The 21,604-nt window shown below is 38.2% G+C and overlaps 1 pseudogene; it reads right to left on the bottom strand.

The window, feature by feature from the left end:
- Positions 1-7,340: 7,340 nt before the first annotated feature.
- LOC123251779 lies at positions 7,341-19,177 on the bottom strand (annotated as a pseudogene).
- Between the last annotated feature and the right edge of the window lie 2,427 nt (positions 19,178-21,604).

Below are 21,604 nucleotides of genomic sequence, written 5' to 3'. Positions count from 1 at the left end.
TTCAGATAGAATTTGACTAAATCCATGATAGGTCAATCGGATTCCTATGATACTAGAGTACTTGCAGGGAAATAATGTGCAATAAGCCTGGAAAGGTTTCTAGCTATTCATGTATCTATTATATATTACTACTTCTTCTAAAACATCTTTCTTGATCTTCCTATAAATTATTTTGTATTTACACTGTACATTTTATACTAACATATCTGTGAACATGTTATTTTGCAATAGTGGTCTCTAAGCACTTTGATTTTTGATCCTTAGGATCCAGCATAGTGTCTGGTACTTAGTATTTAACAATGGTCCAGGAACTTTAGGTGAATGGATAGAAACTGCCCAATAAAATAGTGTAATAGGAATCTGATTGACCTATATTATATCATGGGTATAATATCAGTTTGTCAAATGAGTCTATTTCTTGGTATTCTCTGTGTATTTCATGCCCCCATTTTTCCCATTTCCATTCTTTTGAATCAGCTGTACTCAATGCGTTCCCTATTATCTCTGTCTTTTGGAATTTCTAGCTTCTTTCAATTCAACAATTCCCTTTTACAGGAGGCCTTTCTTGGCCATATACCATATATTAATGTTGCTATCTATAATTTTGTAGGTATTTCCTGTTTTATCTCTTTTCATTATTCCTCTCCACCTAAATAAAAATAAGTAATCTACCATATTAATTTAATTTGAAAAGGTCTAAGTAAAAATATTTAACAATGAAGCTAATTATGATCAAATTTAGAGACCACCAAGTCCAAGAAATTCATTTTAAAAATGAGAAAACTGAGGCACAGAGAGTTTAAAAGGATTGAGTATACTCTAGCCCAGTGGTGTTGCCTTCCTCTTCAGCCCAGAGGATAGGGTAATATTTGTTTAAGTTCCATGCCCAAAATTTTCTCTCTAGATGCCAAGTGTTTCAATTTGGATGAATAATGAATAGGAAAAAAGTAGCAAAAATCCCTAAACTTGCCCTGGGAATGTAGTGTAATGGAAAAATTTATGAAGTTGGAATCAAAGATGTTGTTTTCAATCTTTCTTCTGTTACCAGCTACCTAGGAGGTAAATGGCACCATGGATAGAGTGTTGGACATGGATGGATTTTAATACCTAAATTTTTATCTGATCTCAAACATTTACTCACTATGTGACCCTGGACAAGTCACTTAATCTCTTTTAGTCCCAAATTTCTCACTTCGAGGAGTCAGACTCGGTGGCTTTTAAGCTTCTTTCCAACTTTAAATCTATGATCTTAAGAACCAATAGGATTTTGGACAATTCATTTAATTTTGATGGACCCGAGTTTCTTCATCTATAAAACAAGGGAGTAAAAATAAATGGCAGCTGAATTCTATAACAGCTGTAGATCCCACTATTTTGGAGAGTAATTTGGAATTATACCTGGAGAGCTATAAAAATGTGTATATCCTTAGATCCAGCAATATCACTGCTGGGTCTATTTATGGGAGAGACCTAGGAAAAAGGGAAAGAACCTATATGTTCCAAAATATTTATAGCGGATCTCTTTGGGGTGGTAAAGAACTAGAAATTGAGGGCATACTCATCAATTGGGGCATGGCTAAACAAATTGTGATGGAAAATTACTGCATCACAAGAAAAGATACACAGTTTAACTTTAAAAAAAACATGGAAAGAAGTACACAAGAGAATGAAGAATGAAACAAGTAGAACCAAGAGAACATTTTTACAGTGACAAATTTAATATTTGAAGTATTCTGAATGTTTATCTCTAGAGAGTGAACCAAAAAATGCTGACGTAAATTATATCTGTTAGCAGAATGATATCTTCTATGGTATAGAGAGAAGGGTTTGGGCTGTGGATACCTGGAAATAAATTCTATTAACAAGAAAGTGCACTTTGGAAGTGGGAAGAATAATTCTATTTTAAATCCTCCCTGAAAAATATTTACTTAATGCAGGATTTTTTAATGATAGAATGGCTCATTCTGAGAATTCTTAGAATAAAATGCATTAGTATCTGTCAAAAATGCTCTAAAATAGAAATTTTGTATGGTGAAGAAATATAAAGACTGGCCCACCTGGCCCACCAATGCTATAATTTGCTCAGCCACAGAAGACAACTAGGCATACATACAAGGGATTATCTTATGTTCATTCATTTAGACATTGTGAGTCAGGCAGGGTTCCTTGTTCTACAACCTGTTAAAGCAGTGTTTTTCCTCATGAAACTCACCAGTGCAGTGAGTTGCCAATTCCTAAATATAGTCTTTTCAACCAAACATGCATGTGTCTTGATGTTTATGAAGTTGGTAGCTATTTGGAATACGCAGGAGCTTTTTTGAATGAAAAAAAAGTTCTCTTTCATGCCATCAGGCAGAAAGTTGATGCTTTTATTCAAGGTCTCTCTCTCTTCTAATCCTCCCCTACTGCATCAGGACACCTTTTCCCCAAAACCATCCTGTGCTTACTTGGTTAAAACTCCTAAACATATCCATTTACTGCTGTTGTGGCTAGTTGCCATGGTAACTGATACAGTCACTACAGCATGCAATTAAATCCAACTGAATTCATGATGTGCTCCTGCTGTTGGGAGACACAACTTCTAGTTTTCCAGTTTTACTTGGATCTGAAATTTGGCTTTGTGCTCTGCTTCGTCTGGTGCCAGGACAACATGAAGTCAAGTTTATATTGTGTACCAAATGCTCAGATTGCTCAGGGAAAGAAGGCCCATATTTCCTGCACTGAGCAGCAACAGGACAATTAAAAAAAAAGGAGGCAATTTATTTGTTTTGGCTTCTCATTTCCTGTAACAATATTTTCCATGTCTTTAAAAAATATATTACCAGGTGAATTTGTCAAACTACCCTGGAAAATAATTTGGAAATATACTTTTTACAATGCCAATCATGCCCATATCTCTTGACCCAGAGATTCCATGTTTAAGCATATACCTCAAAGGAGGGCTAAGACAGAAAAGTCCTATGTACACCAGAATATTCCTGGTAGCATTTTTATGATAGCAAAGAACTGGAAACAAAGCAGATATTTATCAGCAGGGGAATACTGAAACAAGATGATGATGGTGGTGGTAGTGGTAGGAAGGGTGGAAGGAAGGAGGGATGGAGGGAGAGAGAAAGAAGGGAAGACATCAAATATCTACAATAGGCCAAGTACTATGTTAAGCATTTTACAAAAATATTTTGTTTGATTCTCAGCTAATAATAATCACTAGTCTTTATATAGCACTTTAGGATTTGTGAAATACTTTATAAATATTATGTAGTCCCTACAACAACCTCGGAAGGTAAGTATTATTATTATACCCATTTTATAGATGAGATAACTGAGGATAACAGGTTAAGCGACTTACCTGAGGTCACAGAGCTAATGCCTGAAGCAGGATTTGAACTCAGTTTTTTCCAGATACAGCATAAGCTACTGTGCTGCCTATTTACCTCTTGAGATAAGATAAATACAGAGAAACAGAAGACTTCTATTACCTAATGTAAAGTAATTAACTACAACTACAAGGAAAAAGGAAAGGAAAGACAAATAAATAAATAGACAAATAAATAAATAAACGAACAAATAAATAAATAAATAAGCAAACAAGCAAATGAACAAACAAATAAATAAATGAATGAATGAATGAATGAATGAATGAATGAATGAATGAATAGATGTATTCACAATGCCCTAGATTGATCCAAAAGCAAGAGTTGTAAAAATGCATCTTTTTTCCATATGTCACAGAAAGAAGGACTTAGGATATGTTCTTTTCTATACATGTATCAGACACAATGTGCTGACTGGCTCTAATGAACTAATCACTTTCTTTTATTCTTTGATATAAGGAAAAACTTTTTATATAAGGGAAGGGAAGGAACATATTTAGAAATTAATCTAATGGGGAAAACATACCAATAAAAGTAGAAAAAATGAAAGACTATTTCATCTTTGTCAATTTTCCCTGCCATTTAGTTTATCCTTATTCAAGTTTACGCTATGTACAATTAAATCAGCTATTCAGTGTCTAAAATGAAGATAAAAACAGAGTCGCTCTGAAAATGGAATCCCATGCAATTTTCCCCCATGACTATAGTTAGGGTAGGGAGGGTGTGGTGTGACATGATGGGGAGGGACCACACAGCTTTAATCATTAGCATGAAAATGAAGTTCAAAAAGAAAAGCACCTTGAGCAGCTGAAACTCTTTGGTAACAACTTCTTACCTCCAATATTCTTGGCAAACATCTAGTAGATGCCAAAGGCTATCCTAGGATTGGGAAGAGAAAGACAAGAATGAAGCTCTGAGATCAAGGAAACTACAGTTTCCAGAGTAGACTAGCATATGTTGTATATAAGTCAATGTAAAATTTATATGAAGTAATTTTGGGGATGAGGAAGAATATTAAGTGAGAGAATCAAAAAGTAACGCCTGTGGGAGAGAGCACTGGGACTGAGTCCTGAAGAAAACTTTTTGTTATTCATTTGTTTCAGTCATGTCTGATTCTCAATGACTCATTTGGGAGTTTCTTCGCAAAGATACTGGAGCAGTTTGCCATTTCCTTCTCCAGCTCATTTTACCAATGAGCAAACTGAGGCAAATAGGATTAAATGACTTGCTCAGGGTCACACAGCTAGTGAGTATCTGAGGCTAGATTTTAACCCAAGTCTTCCTGACTCCAGGCCTGGCTCTCTATCCACTGCACTACCTAGTTGCTCCTTGAAGGGATCTAGGAGGATCCAAATAGAGGAGGTGATGAAGAAGAGCACTTGAGGCATAGGGATAGTCTATCCAAAAGCATGGACACCTCTGGTCGACATGGGTCACAGTGTCTTAGAGGCATGATCAAGCCCACAGGCTTGCCGACCCACTCCTTTACAAGTTACCCTAAACCAAGGAGTATTCTATTTGGAGTGAGTTTGGGCCAGTCCCTGTGGCAGACCCTACGGGGACCCAATTGCTGTACAGGAATCTAGAATGAGAAGATGACAAGGCAGTGAACATTGCGAGAATTTAAGCAGGCAGAGTAGAAAAACAAGGCTGAAGAAGGGAAAGATCCAGGGAAAAACAAATAGGGTTTGAAAATAGCATGGTGAGGGAGACAAGAAGCTCCAAGCAGAATGAATCTACTAACACCAACTACTCTTGAGCCCAATTTTGCATCTTGCTTCCTTGATTACTCCAACCTTTGAAGATGCTCAATAAAGATAAAGTTTATTATTGCCTATGAGAATGTCCATCCAAAACTGAATCCAGAACTTGAGGTCCCCCCACGACTACTTCAATAGCTATGAAAGAAATAACAGAAATAAAGTGGAGCCTAAAGTTTAGCAGAATTAATTATTTCCACTAGGGGTCAGTTTGCATCTTTTAAATGCCAAGTAGAAAACAAAAGAGTCTCACATTACTGCTGACAATTGCTGGGATAGGGACCAGACATTCAACTGCAGTGATTCACAGTAGAATAAAGGTTTGAGGTAAGCTGGAATCCAGCATCCAGCAATTTCTCTAGTATTTTCAGGAAGGATACCATTTAGGGGGGAAAAAAACCAGGAAGAAAGAATATTCCTGTGTTCTTATTGTAGACTTTTCCTAATCTATATGTAGCAATTCCGTATGGAAATTGTTTGGGGAGAGGGGTCATGGAGTGTGTGTGGCAGAGCACAAACAATACTTCTCAGATGGCCTGAAAGACAAATATACATCTCCTCTCAGTCTGCTGTAGATAGAGACAGAGAGAGAATTCCCTCTTACTGGGTTCAAAGGCAATAGTAAGTATTGTCTGGTTAATCCTCAAAAATCACTGAAAAATTAAAATCTCTCTCATTGTATATTTAACTAGTTGTCTTAGACCCCATAAACATTTAGGAAAAAAGAAGGTTTTTTCCATATTCATTTTTATTCTCAAACCTGAAACATCAGTTTGAACAAAAATTATATTTACTATTACTTTTTTTACTAGTACTTTATTTTACTAGTAACAATAATAACAAATAACAATAGTAACAAATTTAGTAACAAAAATAGTAACAAATAATACAAAGATACAAAGTCACAGATCAATATTTAAACATTGTTTTAGATGTCAGGGAAGCTATAAGCCAGAGCTACTGTCTATACTCTCAAAAAAGCAGAAGAAAGAAGTTGTTGGCTTGAATTTCTCCCATCCATTGGCAACTGCCAACTCCTTCCAAATACTAGAACCACAGTCCAACAATTAATGTAGTTAACTCAGTTCCTCTCAAAATGACATTTTACTCAAATAAGTCAGTTCTTCTCTCCCAAGACTATACAGTTAGTTGAGTTCGCCTGAGGGTGGCAGTTGAAATGTCCTTCAGGAATGTTCTTTAGAATATCTTCTCTGTAGAATCTTTCTCCAAAGGCAGTTAGCTGCCACTCTCTCCCAAATAGCAGTTAAGTGTCAGTTGCCCTCAGGAATGAAGTATTTCAATTTTTTCTAAGTGCTTTATACCACTTCCTTCTCCCAAGACAGTTAACTCTTTACACCTTTCACTGCCTGTCTCTAGAATACTAAAATCAATAATCATTCTCTCAAAGACTCTTTCTGCCATGAACTTTAACTGGCTAAGTCATATTAGGAATGAATTCTTTTGGTACTCCTTAAGGACTCCTTCAAAGATGGCAAGTAACCATTTTCTTCAAGGTGCAATATTAGTATCCAAAAACTATGTATGATAAAGACTTTTTAAGCCAGGATTTAAACTACTACCCAAAATCTCAGTGTCAACATGACATCCTTCTCCTCAGAACAAACAGAATGGACATCAGCTTCAGACAGAGCACTTTCACAGACAGCCATCTGAAAGAGGCTTCTTTCTATCCACAGGTGGAACATCACAGTCTCTTCTTTGATAAAACACACCATAAAAACTAGACCGGGCAAGAGCTTAAAGTTGGACATACTTTGAGCAGTGTCCTTAGTCAGTCAATAAACATTTATGAAGGGCCTATTATAATGTTAGGCACTGGGCTGAGGATACAAAGAAAGACAAAAGATACTTCCTGCCCTCAAGAAGCCCACAATCTAGTAGGGAAAGACAACACACAAGAGAAAGCTGAAAAACTGGGAAGGAAGGAGGAAACAGTACTGAGTACAGGTCATGATGAAAGTGAGGAGGAGGGGAATGAGCAGTTATTTAACACTAACTGCCAGGTACTGTGCAAATACTTCAAAATATTATCACATTTGATCTTTGTAATTTGTAGGTCCCAAATTTGTCCTTTTATAATGACAAGCATAACTAATCCAAAGGGGTTTCAATGTTGTGGATTGTTAGTAGGCTACATGGCATCATGCCAGTAAAATAAGCTCTATGTGTCTTTGCAAGGGCTAGTTCAGGCTCCTGAACTCCATTCCTAACAGGCTACTTTATTATCAAAGGATCCTTTTATAAGTTTCTGCTCATCAAACTTTCCAGCAGCACAAGTGTGAGTCTGGGTGCCATATATACACTGACCTGTGCTTCCATCCCAGAGTTTTGCAGACAAGTCATCTAAATCAGTTCAGAGAAATCCACCCTTGTAGTAAAGTATATATATTCTGGCACTGTGTCCAATGGACCATGAGGTCTCAAAGGCTTCAAAGACCTTCAATGACTTCCTTCTTAAAATTGCTTCAGATAAACTTTCTTCAAATGCAAAGGGTCCTGAGATCATAGATAAAAAGACTTGTACAAAAATATTTATAGCTGTGTTCTTTGTGGTGGCAAAAAACTGGAAAACAAGTGTATGTCCTTCAGTTGGGGAATGGCTGAACAAATTTGGTATATGCTGGTGATAGAATACTATTGTGCTCAAAGGAATAATAAATTGGAGAAATTCCATGTGAACTGTAATAATCTCTAGGATTTGATACAGAGTGAACACAGGAGCAGAACCAGGAGAACATTGTACACAGAGACTGATACACTGTGGTAAAATTGAATGTAATGGGCTTCTGTACTAGCAGAAATACAATGACCCAGGACAATTCTGAGGAATTTATGGAAAAGAACAGTACCCACATTCAGAGGAAGAACTACAGGAGTGGAAACACAGAAGAAAAACATATGCTTGAACACATGAATTGATGAGGACATGATTGGGAATGTAGACTCGAAATGACCACACCAATGCAACTATCAATAATATGAGAATAGGTCTTGATTGACGACACATGTTAAAACCAGTGTAAATGTGTGTTGGCTATTGGAGGGGAGGGTTGGGGGTAAAGGGGAAAGTAAGAATATGAATCATGTAACCATGGAAAATTTTTCTAAAAAATAAAAATAAAAAATGCAAAGGGTCCTGAACACAATCATCTGCCAGGCTAAGTTCTCTAGGCTGTCTGTGGTAAATACCTCTGTACAGGCACTTATAATCTTATTCCACTGCTTAGAGATGAGGCAACATGTGAGTAAGGTGTGAGGATTGAGCTATTTTAGCAAATACAAATTCAGTTCCAGAGGAAGAAGTTTGAGAAAGTTTCATTTGAGCAGTCTCTAGGTTACTGGAGAGACACTTGACTGCACAGCTCCATTCAGGCTAATCAAGTGAACCAGACTTTCATTTTTCTGCAAGTCCATCAGAGAAAGAAATGCAACAGAAATGTTATCAAGCCATGTCTCAAAGTTCTTTCTCTCCAAAAGGTTATCCCTGCTAGAAAGTGGCTATTATTATTCCCATTTTATCAATGAGCAAACTGAGGTAAATCATGGTTAAGTCATTTGCCCAGATTCACATAGCTAGTAAGCGTCCTAGGCCTGATCTAAACTCATCTTTCCTGATTCTAGGCTCAGGGCTCTATCAGATGAGCCACTAGCTTCCTCTAGTCCAACAACATTCAACTACATGAGAAATGATGAGATGGCTATCCTGGTGCCCCCCTTAAATGGAGGATCTGGGAAGAGCCCTCCACTATCTAAATCCTGTAAGATTAAAATTAATATATGATACTTTAAGTGGGGTTCTGGGAATCGTAGTTTTGCTGGGGATCGGGGATTGTAGTTTTTAGGGTAACAGATTCAAATTTCACAATCCTCTGAGATCTTTTGGAAGACTAGACTCCCCAGTGGATCTTGTAAACATAACCAACTTATAAATTAAAATAATTTGTGGATAAAAGGGAAAGAGAACAAAAACAATGATTGCTAGGCTCATTTACAAAAAGCCAATGAGGGGGCCATTTAGGGGTACCATGTCCCTTAATTTTCCCCCCTCTCATATAAGACTATAACCCATCATGGGATAATCAAACCCTTTGGGTTTGCTACCTCCTTTGGCATGAGACTGTAATAACTCTAAAGGCATGTCTTTTATATGTCCCATCCATTGTAATTTTGGAGGCAAGAACTACAATAGTGAAAACACTGCAAATTTTTATAAATGCAGAGGTGGGTAATGTTTAGGGGTACCATGCCCCTTAGAAAAACTTTCCACTTTCCAAATGAGACATTTATACATCTCATTCACTACATTTTTATAAATGTGGAGGTGGGAAATATAATAGACACTTCATTTCAGAAGGCCCTTTAAAATCAATTTAATTATTTTTTTGTCCATTAAATTTTTCTAGACTTTTACAATGGTATTTTCTTCAGTCCAGTCATATAGGGAGGCATAAATGAAGACAATGTAACAGAACATACAACTAATAGCCAAAACACAGTAACTTAAAGTGACATAGTGTAACAGAACTTAACAAACAAAATAAAATCTTAAAACAAGCAATCAGCAAATACAATATATGCAACAGCATATAGGCACTGAACTCAAGTCCTTTTTTCCAATTCCATAAAATAATGGGGTCTGAAAAGGCTTAAAAATGTTGCCTCCGGGCAGCTGGGTAGCTCAGTGGATTGAGAGTCAGACTTAGAGACTGGAGGTCCTAGGTTCAAATCCGGCCTCAGACACTTTCCAGCTGTGTGACCTTGGGCAAGTCACTTGACCCCCATTGCCCACCCTTACCACTCTTCCACTTAGGAGCCAATACACAGAAGTTGAGTTAAAAAAAAAAATTACCTCCATACTCTTTAAAGTTCCTTTCCCTCCCCAGGATCATTATCCATTTAGGTCCCTTTTGTCATGCCTCTGGGATCTTAGAACCACGTGACTAAATTTTCTATCTGCTGAAAATGCCCGCACAGAACTCCACCCAATTTGTAACCTGTCTATGTCACCACATAATGACAGGAAGTGAGTTGGGCTCTGGGAATCATAGTTTTGCTGGGGATCAGGGATTGTAGTTTTTAGGGTAACAGATTCTAATTTCATATCCCCAAAATTTCTGATCAGAAGGAGGAAGGGCCCCAGGTACAGTTGGTCATAAAATAAACAAATGTTTATAGACTACCTGGGCATGAATCGTGCAGTAAGACGTAAGATTTCTATTGGAAAGCATGTTGGAGATCTGGGATTAGGTGGTGACTTATAAGAAGGAAATTTAGGGTAATTTATAGATATATATAAAACGTGGCCTCCAGGAATCAACAGTTCAGATTGATTCCATAATTAAATCAGACCTAAGTCAACATCGGGTTGAGATAAGTTCATTTACAATCAGGAAGGTAAAAGTATAGGAATAAAGAGAAAAGGAGAGGCTAGTCCAGGTCTGGTCAGGCCTGGATGAAAGAGAAGGTTATAAGGCTAAATAAATGAAGCTGCAAGCCACAAGGCCTAACAGCCAGATAGGCTGGTGCCTGCTTAGGCAGAGTTTAGAAGAGGCCTAGGTAGGCTAAGGAAGTCAGCCTAACTTACCCACGTGACAATACAGAGTGTAAGTGTTCTGTGGTCTCAGGAGCTCCTTCAGCACTGAGTTTGAAGCAGGAACTGCCTCAACAGGAAGTAACTAACTTACTTAAAGAGATAGTGTCTTTCATCAGTTCCCGTGAGTCCACCTCTAATTCAAATGGACAAATGGCAGTCTCTACATTGATTTGGACTGCCCAAAGGGCAGTCCCTTATTCTTGATTTGTTACTTGTTGTCACGTGTGGGTAACTGGGCTCCCCTCCTCACTAAGCAAGGTGAGGGTGACATCATTTCTACGCCTAGGATGAGTAGATTTTTGACTATGAATGGGCTAGAGTTAATTCCATTTACACAGACTAAAGAAAGATGAATTATGTGCAATCAGAAATGATGAATAGATTAGTTAAAGAAAAACTTGGAAAGAACTACATGAAACAATGAAGAACAAAATGGGTAGAATCAAGAGAGTATTATACATAGCTGTAGAATTAATATTTGAAGAATAACTTGTGAATGTCCACCCCCAGTGAAAGAACTGATAAATAGGAACACAAAATATATAATTACATACATATTTTTTGTTCATTGATGTCTTCAATGGTGTGGAAAGGGGTGGGGGAGGGAGTAAGATGCCTGTGAATTAATTTTTATAGTATAAATATTTTTTTTAAAAAAAGAGGAATTAGCAAAGGCTAACTTCAAGGCATTTTGAGATGTCAGAAAATGGAAAGGCCCCAGGAAGGAAAATATTTTATAAACCTCGAAGCCTTATGTAACTCAGTCCTCATTGTCAGTGTTATTAGCAGCAGCAGCATTGGCTATGTGAGAAAGAACACTGGACTTGACTATATATATATGTTACTAAAGTAACTTATACTGGTATTAGTTTTGTAGTTATGTAACCTTGAACTAAAAATGTAACTACTCTGAACCTCAGTTCCTCAACTGTAAAATGAGAAGACTGATACTTCTAATTCCCTCATAGAACTATTTTGAAAATTTTAGACCAGTACTTCAATTTCTGTTCTCACTAAGGTCAGTATTCCCATTAACTATGCAGGTAACCGTCTACTCAGGACCTGTCGCCCCAAGTGAATCTTATCTGTGACTTTCTATCATTGTTCAATGTATATTTCATATAGGAGTTATACAATCAGGAATTTGTTGGGAAATGTCTAACCATCAGCTCCCCATGCCTTCAAAATTATGCAAAAAGCACTTTTAAATTTAATCTGAATTATTAATATTTTCTCCATTTTTAAGACAACAATTAACAAAGGAACAAATCAAGCTCTAACTCATGTCATATACTAATTTCTCACATGTAAATGATCACACTGAGAATGTAACAATTCGTTCTTGGAGGTTTGAGCTCCAACACATCCCTGTATACAGTGCTTTAGAGTCTAAATAATTTACTATTCTATGGATTTAAGTTTATCATTTAATCCTTCTCCTTGGTAGCTCCTTGCTCTTAAGCATATTTCCATTGTTAAATATATTTTCTGGAAATACCTTTTATATCAGTTACTCTAGACAACTTTCATTGATCCTGATATGCGACCTGTGTTTCCCTATTCTCCTTTGTTGTGATTTAGTAATTTTTCAGACAATTGTCTGACTTTTTGTGACCCTCTTTTGCGGTTTTCTTGGCATGGATATTAGAACAGTTTACCACTTTCTTCTCCAGCTTATTTTATAGATGAGTAAACTGAGGCAAATAGGGTTAAGTGATTTGTCCAGAGTCACAGAACTAATATCTGAGGCCAGATCTGAACTCAGGAAGAGAAGTCTTTCTGAATCTAGGGTCAGTACTCTATCCACTGCCCCCTTTGGCTCATTCCCTAACTGGAATCTTTGGAGACTGTATTGTTATTGGTTCATAGCTTTATAGAGTTATCTGGAGAATATGTACACTTTTTTAAAATGGCATTCTGTGTCAGTCAATTTGGGATTAAGTGAATGAATGAAAGAATGGGAGAGGAGTGGAATGGTTATTAAGTGCTAAGTAAGGACTCTTCTAAGCACTAGAAATTAAAATAGAAAAGGTGAGACAGTTCCTCTTGAGGAGCTCATACTATCAAAGGGGTATATAAGATTTATAAGAGAGTTCAGCCATAGGTTGGATAGAACAGTGCGAAAGTGCTATGGATGCAGCGGGGAAGTATATAGAAAGATCTAAGAATTCATTGACTCTATCAGTGGATCAGGACGTAGTAAGTCAAGTAAGAGTTCTTGAAGACATACTGGAAGGATGAAGATAAGATTCATAGGCATATGGTAAGGAAGGCCTGATGTTCCTCACCAGAGGGTCAAAGGTCATGTATGTGGTAGTAATAGCCATATTACTTTTGCTTCTTGACCACTATATGGGTGCTGGTTGGTTTGAGAGTTTAAAGAGAATCAAAGAGGAGACAACAAGGAAGGATTACCCCAATGTTGTAACTCTTTCTGCCAGGTAGTCCCATGGGCAGCTGGAGTTTGAGGGAGAGGTGAAGGAAAGGTTATGGGGAAGGCTTCATCAGGTGATGGTTCCTTTTGCCCAGTTATCCCAAACAAGTTATTGTTGAGACTGCGATATAGTTTAGACCAAACTTTTGACAAATAGTTCAAAAATGGTAGAACTTTGGAAAATATCTCACAGCATGCTCTGAGTCATTTGTCTCCTTTTAAACCTAGTGGACAGGTCTTCATCACTCATCCTTGTTTTCATTTGCCATTGAGACAATAATCAGGACATCTCTCAGAACATGCTATCACATAATCTCCCTGATTAGTTGGCATTCACTGAAGATCAAGAGCTTCCTCCAGATACTGGGCAAAGAGGAGTTCTTAGTTTGGCCATGATAAAAGAGCTTACTGACCAAAACCTGTGTGGGAAGCAGAGAATTTTAAAATCATAGACTGGCAGACTTGGAATGGGCTCTGGGGTCTCTGAGATCTCTGGGGTCTATGACTCAGAGCCTAAATGGATTATTCTTTTCCACATTAAATTATAAGGAATACTGTGTGTTCCCAGCACTTCAGTAAACATAGTGGGGAGATAATTTTCAGTGTGCTGCTCTCAGTGCCTGTCTAAGTGAAAAATGTGAAGAGCTACCCTTTTATATAAAGAAATATGCAACTGTTCCTAACTATGGGACATGAGCAGCTCTCCTTGACCTGGCATTTAGTCTAAACACATAGTTTTCCTCCAACATTTCATCCCTCCTTCCCCTTGAAACAGAACAGCATCTTCAATCCTGTCAATGTGACAACACATTATCTTCACTCTTTATGGAGAATGCCCTTCATTCTCCCTGCCATTTACTTCCCTACAATCTATTCATTCTTAATAGTTCCAGAGCTAGATGTAATCATAGAAGCCATCAAGTTCAATTCCTTCATTTTTCTAGATGAGGGAAAGGAAGCACATACAGCTCAAGTGACTTTTCCAGGATCACACAGCTAGTAAATGTCTATGATGGCATTGGAAACAAGGTCTTCCTGATACTAAATCTAGTGTTGTATTCACTGATCATGCTGCCTCTCAAATCCTAGCTACTCCATAAACTCAGTCTACCACTCTGACTTATGTTAATCATAGAACTGTAGGATAGGGTTTCAAACTGCAAGATACCCAAGAGGTAATCTAGTCCAGTTCTCCCCTCAAACCACTCATTCTATAGATGAGGAAGTCAAGTCCCAGGGACATTAATGACATACCTAAAATATTACAAATAGCAGAACCTGGATTTGAATTGGAATCCTTTGACTACATTTCTAGGACATTTTCTCCTGATCATTCCCTTCTCTGGGATCTCATAGCATTGCTACTCCATATCACTCATTTTCTTACTTAAGTCTATATCCTTTTGTGTTATGAATTAAATGGTACAAAAACATATTATGAAAAGGAATTCTTTAATTTCTTTAATTTAACGGGGGACCTGGAGGTCCTCTCACAATAGAGATGTGTAGGGGTTAACCAGCCTACAGTGACAGGAAGTAGGAACCAGAGAGCCTCCTGTTGAGCCAGCATCAGTTACAGGCTCTCAGTTTCTGACAGTTAAGGCTGGCAGTTGCGGGGAAGTTGGCTGCTGGGTGTGAGTTGGTCATTGGGGGTTGGTTGCTAAGGTGGGTTGGTTGGCATTTAGTTGTGCAAATATAAAGGCAGGCCTGAGCTTACTGGGAGGGCTTTTGGCCTTTAAAGGGTTTTTTTTGCCTCTGGGATCTCTAAAGAGCAGGAGGTCTGTATCATAGGCAAGGGTCTGCTGTCAGTTGGCTATTGACAGTTGGGCTGCTATAGAAAACTGATTGAAGGAGTGAATGAATCTATTATTTTAGGAAGTTAGGTAGTGAATCATTTATAGATAATGCAGGATTGTTAGGCCTGGTGTTTGCCAGACAAGAAGAAGCTGTCCTCAAAAGATAGTTAGAGGTAGTTATTAGGAATTTTAGATAGTATTAGGAATTTTATGTATATTTATAGGGTATAAAATTAGTAATCTCTATTTCCTCTTTTCTATCTTTCTGTCTTTTACTTTCTTTCCCTCCTTTAGGGATAAACCATCCTTTACTATATTATTTTACTATCTCTATTTTAAGTAAGCTAAATTATCAATTGTTAAAATCTGCTAGAAGTTTTCTTTTCTCTGGTTTAAAGGGATAATATTAATTTACAACTCTACTATATTATCATTAAAACTTAAATTATTAAAAGCTGAGCTCTTGATTCTTCATACTTCCTGGTTAAGATGGCATCTGAGTAAAAAGCAGCTGCTTAACCACTCCTAACCGAAACATACAGGACTCCTCAAGAAGACATAAAAATAAATCCAGAGGAACGAAGGGACTCCAAAACAGGGTGCAGCGTTGAAGGTATGTGGAATTGGGGCATTTCCATGCTATAAGGGGGTGAAATAGCTTTCACTAAAACACAAGTTGAGCAACCCCCTCCCCCACCCCACACCACCTACAGTGCCAAAGCCAGCACACAAGAGCTAGAGCAAGCTTGGGGTACCCATTAAGTCCTTGGAAGCTACCTGGAGTAACCAGGGCCTGTTCCTGAGAGCAGCAAGACTTAAGACCCCAAAAGGCTAAAGAATGCCCATGGACTTTGAACACAGACCCTGAGTGCAGGTGTAAGCTCAGGCTCTTGAGTCCACAGATCCTGAGCGCAGGAGTGGACCCTGAGTGAGGACCCAGTGCACGACTATGGAAATAGCGCTCGGAGCCTCAGACAGAGGAACAAACAAAGGGGCCACCAGGAGGCTTAACCCTGAGAACAACAAGATCTGAGACTTCAGGAGTCTAGAGAGTGCAAACAGACTCTGGGTGTGAGGAAAAACATGAGAGGGCGCAGGGCTAACAATGGCAAGCCATTCTCAAGAACCCCATAAGAGAAAGATCATCAAGAAGAAATCTGTAACACTGGACAACTTTTACACAGAGAAAGTCCAGCCAGCAGAGCAAACAGCAGAGGAGAACAAACAAGTAATCACATCCAAACCTTCCCAAAATAATAAAAACTGGTCACAAGCTATTGAAGAGTTCAAATCTGAGATGATGAGAAAGATGGAAGAGATCTGGCAAGAAAATAACAGCTTAAAAGGCAGAATTTCATAATTGGAAAGTGAGGCAAGTCAACTGAAGACCAAAAATGACCAGATTGAAAAGGAAAACAAAAAGACTGTGACCAAAAACCAGTCCCTAAAGGCTAGAATTGAGCAATTAGAAGCTAATGATCTCTCAAGACAGCAAGAACAAATAAAACAAAGTCAAAAGACTGATAAAATAGAAGGAAACGTGAAATATCTCAATGAGAAATTGACAGATCAAGAAAACAGGGCTAGAAGAGACAATATGAGAATCATTGGTCTTCCTGAAAAAGCAGAAATTAATAGAAATTTGGACTCCATACTAAAGGAAATTATTCAGCAAAATTGCCCTGAAGTTCTACAACAAGAGGGTAATATAGACATTGAAAGGATCCATAGATCACCCTCTACACTAGACCCAGAAAAGAAAACACCCAGGAATATAATAGCCAAATTCAAGAGCTTCGAAGTAAAAGAAAAAAGCTTACAAGAAGCCAGAAAGAGACAATTCAAATATCAAGGAGCACCAATCAGGATCACACAGGATCTGGCAGCCTCCATGCTAAAAGACCGCGAGGCTTGGAATTTGATATTCAGAAAGGCAAGAGAGCTGGGTCTTCAACCACGGATCACCTACCTATCAAAACTGACTATATGCTTCCAGTGGAAAGTATGGGCATTCAACAAAATTGAAGATTTCTGATTATTTGCACAGAAAAGACCAGGACTAAATGGAAAGTTCGATATCCAACCACAAAAAATCAAGAGAAACATGAAAGGGTAAATAAGAAACAGAGGGGAAAGAAAGAAAACTCATAATTTTTAAATTTGCCTCTTTAAGGGCTTCAATAAGATCTAATTATCTGCATTCCTATGTAGAGAAATGCTATGTATAATTCCCTGTAGTGAACTCTATTCACTATTATAGTATTCACTATTATAGTAATCAGAAGAATAATTCATAGGGATAGGGTGGAATACTAAATGGTCTAAGATGATATGGGGGCTGGGAAAGAGGGGGGTGAATAGTAGGGGACACCAAGAGAAACTTGAATGAATAAGAAAAATAAGATATTCTATTACACACAAAGAGGGCATGGGAAGGGGAAGGGACAAATACTATTATAAGAAGGAGAGGGAGAGAGCATTAAGAGGTAATATTTAAACCTTCCTCTCAGTGTAATCAACCCGGAGAGGGAAGAGTATCTATATTATCCATTAGGATATAAAACTCTATCTAACCCTACTGAGAAAGTCAGGAGGGATAAACCAAGAGGAGCAGGGGAGAGGGGAGGTCAAAAAAGGGAGGGGAGAAGAAGGGGGAGGGAATTCATTAGGCCTTTAAAAATAAAAAGAGGGGAATAATAAAGGAGGGGGTAGAAAGGGAAGTTAATCAAGGGAGGGGATAAGGGATATCATCTTAAAGCAAACCACTGGTTTAAAAGGAAATAGTTTAAGGAGAAGGGATAGGAATAGGAGAGGATACGAAAATGTTAGTGAATGCACAACTGACAATTATAACTCTGAATGTGAATGGGATGAACCCTGGCCAAGTCCCTTATTCATAACTCTCTGAGGCTTTATCATGGGGATTAGGAGTTGATTTATACTAATGGAGGAATTTACTCACATGAAATGCTTGAAATCAATGAAATTATAGATGTGGCCAATAATAGTGATGAGGATAAATAATAAATGTTAGATTGTATGATTTCAAAAGACTTCTTTCCCATGACATTGTATTTCCTTTTCAGCCTTCTTCCTGTATATTACCGTTGTCATCACATATTAATGTTTTCTGCCTCTTGCTAATGTACTTATCTTATAAAGTTTTGTACTAGAGTTATCACTGTGATTTATCCTTATACTAGACAGTAAACTCACTAAGGAAAGAAAACCAAATTTGCCTAAATTCTATGTCTACCTTTGCACCAACCATGTGATTATTTCCACTTTAAATGGGTTAAATTATCAACTATGATGATTAAAAGTTTCAAGAGACTTGTTTCTGGTTAGGAAAAATCAATTAATTGATTAGGCCAGCAATAAATGAATTAGTATACGATTTCTTTCAGTGATAAAAAACAAAGACATTCAGCATATTGAGTCATTGAATACAATTTTGGAAGCTCCTTAGTCGGCTCTCCTGGATATCTCTAATTTGTGGATACCTAAAAAGAAATGAAACTCCGCCAAGGACGGTCCCAAGCCCGGCTGAAAAAGGAGGAGGGTTGGGCGCGAGGCTAGCAATCTCACCCTGTAAAAAATCTCACTTGCTACAGAAACGGCAACCTCATTAAACCAACAAAACCAAAGATCGCCTAGTCTGGAAGATTGCTCTCCAACAGAGTCCATGACGTGTGCTGGCGAAAGCCTTTGGGAAGCCAGTTCGTTGATAAATCCTCTGATGACCAAGGCAGATGTTAACAGATGCCTACGTCACATCTTGAACATCAGATGGCCTGAAAAGATTTCCAATACCAGACTTTGGGAAAGAACAATTCAGTATCCCATCAGTCACTGAGCTGGAACCCACCAGGGAGGAGGAAAGTCAGAAGGCCAAAACAGACCTGGCGAAGATCTGCGGAAAACGAAACAAAGGCCGTCGGAATGACATGGGCCCAGCTGGGGGGAAGTTGCCCAGAACAGAGTCCGTTGGCATGAGATGGTTGCGGCCCTATGCTCCTCTGGGAGCCAACAGGAATAAACAAAACTAACTAAACTAAAAAGAAATGAGCTAATATTTTGCAAAGTTATTGTCTCATCCCTGGCAAATCCTTCTCTCTTCCTCACTTTCTTATTTCATTAAGGTTATCTGAAACCTTCAAGTTTGCCAACTTTACAACTTCAATGTCCCCTGCTCTCATCGTTCTTCTTCATCCCATAGTTAACCAATCAAATTTGGTCACCTTTGCACTCAAGCAATCTTTGTTATCTCTCACCCTCTCTCAATTCACAATGTTACCACTTCTTACTTGGACTATTATAATTATCTCCTAAGTCATCTCCCTGCTTCCAGACTCTCCCTCTCCAAATTGATCCTCTTTACAACTGCCAAAATGATCCCCCTGAAGCATACGTCTGATGATTTCAGTCCCCAGCTCAATAAATTCCAGTCATTTTATTTTGCCCCTCTGATGATTAGAGGGTAAGAACTCAGGATATTGAGGTCTCCCTAATTTGGCTTTCAGGTTTCTTCAGTGGACTCTTCCTTGGACCATGGAAGGAGTGTACCTCATGGCCATGATGATCAGAAGAGACTTGGAGGGAGCAAGGAGCATATTGCTTGCCTCCTCCTGAGATTTGGAATGGCAGTGCTAGCATAGTTGAACGGGGCCAGACATACATGAAGGTCTCTGACTTGCCTCCAGAGCCCTGTCAGATAATAGTTATTAAGACTGTGTTTGGGTCCACTGATGGACTGTGTATATATTTTGTGAAGTAATGTATTGTCTCAAGGCTAGCCAACTAAGAAAGGGTCCTCACCAGGTTGGGTTTAGGTTATACATTTTTTGAGCACAGAAACTTTGGAATATTACCTATTAAGGTATCTGCATGAAGAGAAGAAGGGCAGACACTGACAAAATCACAGATCCCTAATCTGTATTGAGGCATGTGAAAGTAAGAATATGTACTGGTGTCAGGGCACTTGAAGCAGGGAGGAATGCCTCTATTCCATATGAATTGGTCATAAGATCATTGATTTAAAACTGAAAGGAGTCTCACAGGTTATCTAGCTTAATCCTCCTTGTTTTACTAACGAGGAAACTGAGGTCCATAAAGAGTATTTCTGCTAGATTACACCACTAGTTATAACATGAGTCATAACTCTTAAACTAATAAGTTCAGAGCCAAGATTCAAACTGAGTTTTCCACTATTCTTATACAATTTCCTTTGCAGGTATTAAGATAAAATCAAGTTGAACAATAGGAGTACCATCTAGTTATTAGTCTCTTTGTCCAAAGTCCATAACTTCTATAATTCCCTCACTATCTTCCGCCCCGTGAGTTATTCTAAGTGGCCACCCAAGAATGACTTCACATAAGGCTGTACCAAAAACTATTTGAACACCCACAATCCTTGAGGCCTCTGGAGTTTACATCTGAAAGTTGCATTTATGTTTCTATTCTTGGGGCATTAGTTAAAACCCAAAGTTCTGCCTGCCAGTCTTTTACTCAGGACCCTGTTAATTATGACCATCTCATAATCCAGGTTGGCACACATTCCCCACTATTCCATTAATTCCTCTTGTCTGTGAGCCTCCTGGAATAAATACACAAGGATCAAAAGCTGTACCCATTTAGTTACAGCCCTTGAAATTTCCTGATATTTATGTCTCTCTTCTCCCAGAAAAAAAAAAGAAAAGAAAAGGCTTAAAAAGTAACATTTGAGAACATGATGTGGTTTAAATGGAAATCAGTAGGATGTGGTTTCAAATAAGGACTTCTAAGTCCTAATAAATAGCCCAGGCCAGGCCATGCTTTTTCTGATTATAAGAATTGAGTGAATCAAAAGTGCATTGAGGGAAAGAAAAGAAATGGGCAGAATTATGAAGGTCAAGAATAGAGAAGAGAGTACTTGAAATCAGTAACTATCAAGAAGTGATACGGTGTTTGTAAATCTCAGGAAATCAGTGGAGGCAGGATGGAAGAGCTGAATACCTTTTGAGGAATTGAAAAATAGGAGGTCATGTGGGAACTTTCCTTTCAATACTAATCAAATGTTCTTAAAAAAAGAAGCATAGAGGACTGACTCAGGGGTCAGATGCCCTGGGTTCCAATCTCATCTCTGATGCTTTCTATCTATGTAATCTTGGACAAATTACTTAATGTCCTGGGTTTCTGTTTTTTGTTTGTTTGTTTTGTTGTACATTTGTAAAATGAAAACAATCTTGGACAAATTACTTAATGTCCTGGATTTCTGCTTTGTTTTCGTTTTGTTTTGTTTTGTTGTACATTTGTAAAATGAAGAGGTTGGATTAGCTACCTTCCCTTTCCTAAGGTTCATTTAGAAATGATACTGGGGGTTCCAGGTTAAGATGGTGGCAGAGTAAGAAGCAGCTCTTAACCTCTCCTGACCGAAACACACAAAACTCCTCAAGGGGACATAAAAACAAGTCCAGACGAACGGAGGAACCCCACAACAGGGCACAACGTGGAAGGTACATGGAATCGAGGCATTTCCATGCTATAAAGGGGTGAAACAGCTCTCACTAAATCGCGGGCTGAGCAACCACACCACCCCCACACCCTCCACACACAACATCTATAGTGCCGAAGCCAGCTAAAAAGAA

The sequence above is a fragment of the Gracilinanus agilis genome, chromosome 6 (genome assembly GCF_016433145.1).
Source record: "Gracilinanus agilis isolate LMUSP501 chromosome 6, AgileGrace, whole genome shotgun sequence".
In the NCBI taxonomy this organism is placed as follows: Eukaryota; Metazoa; Chordata; class Mammalia; order Didelphimorphia; family Didelphidae; genus Gracilinanus; species Gracilinanus agilis.
This window is presented reverse-complemented; position numbering and strand designations above follow the sequence as displayed.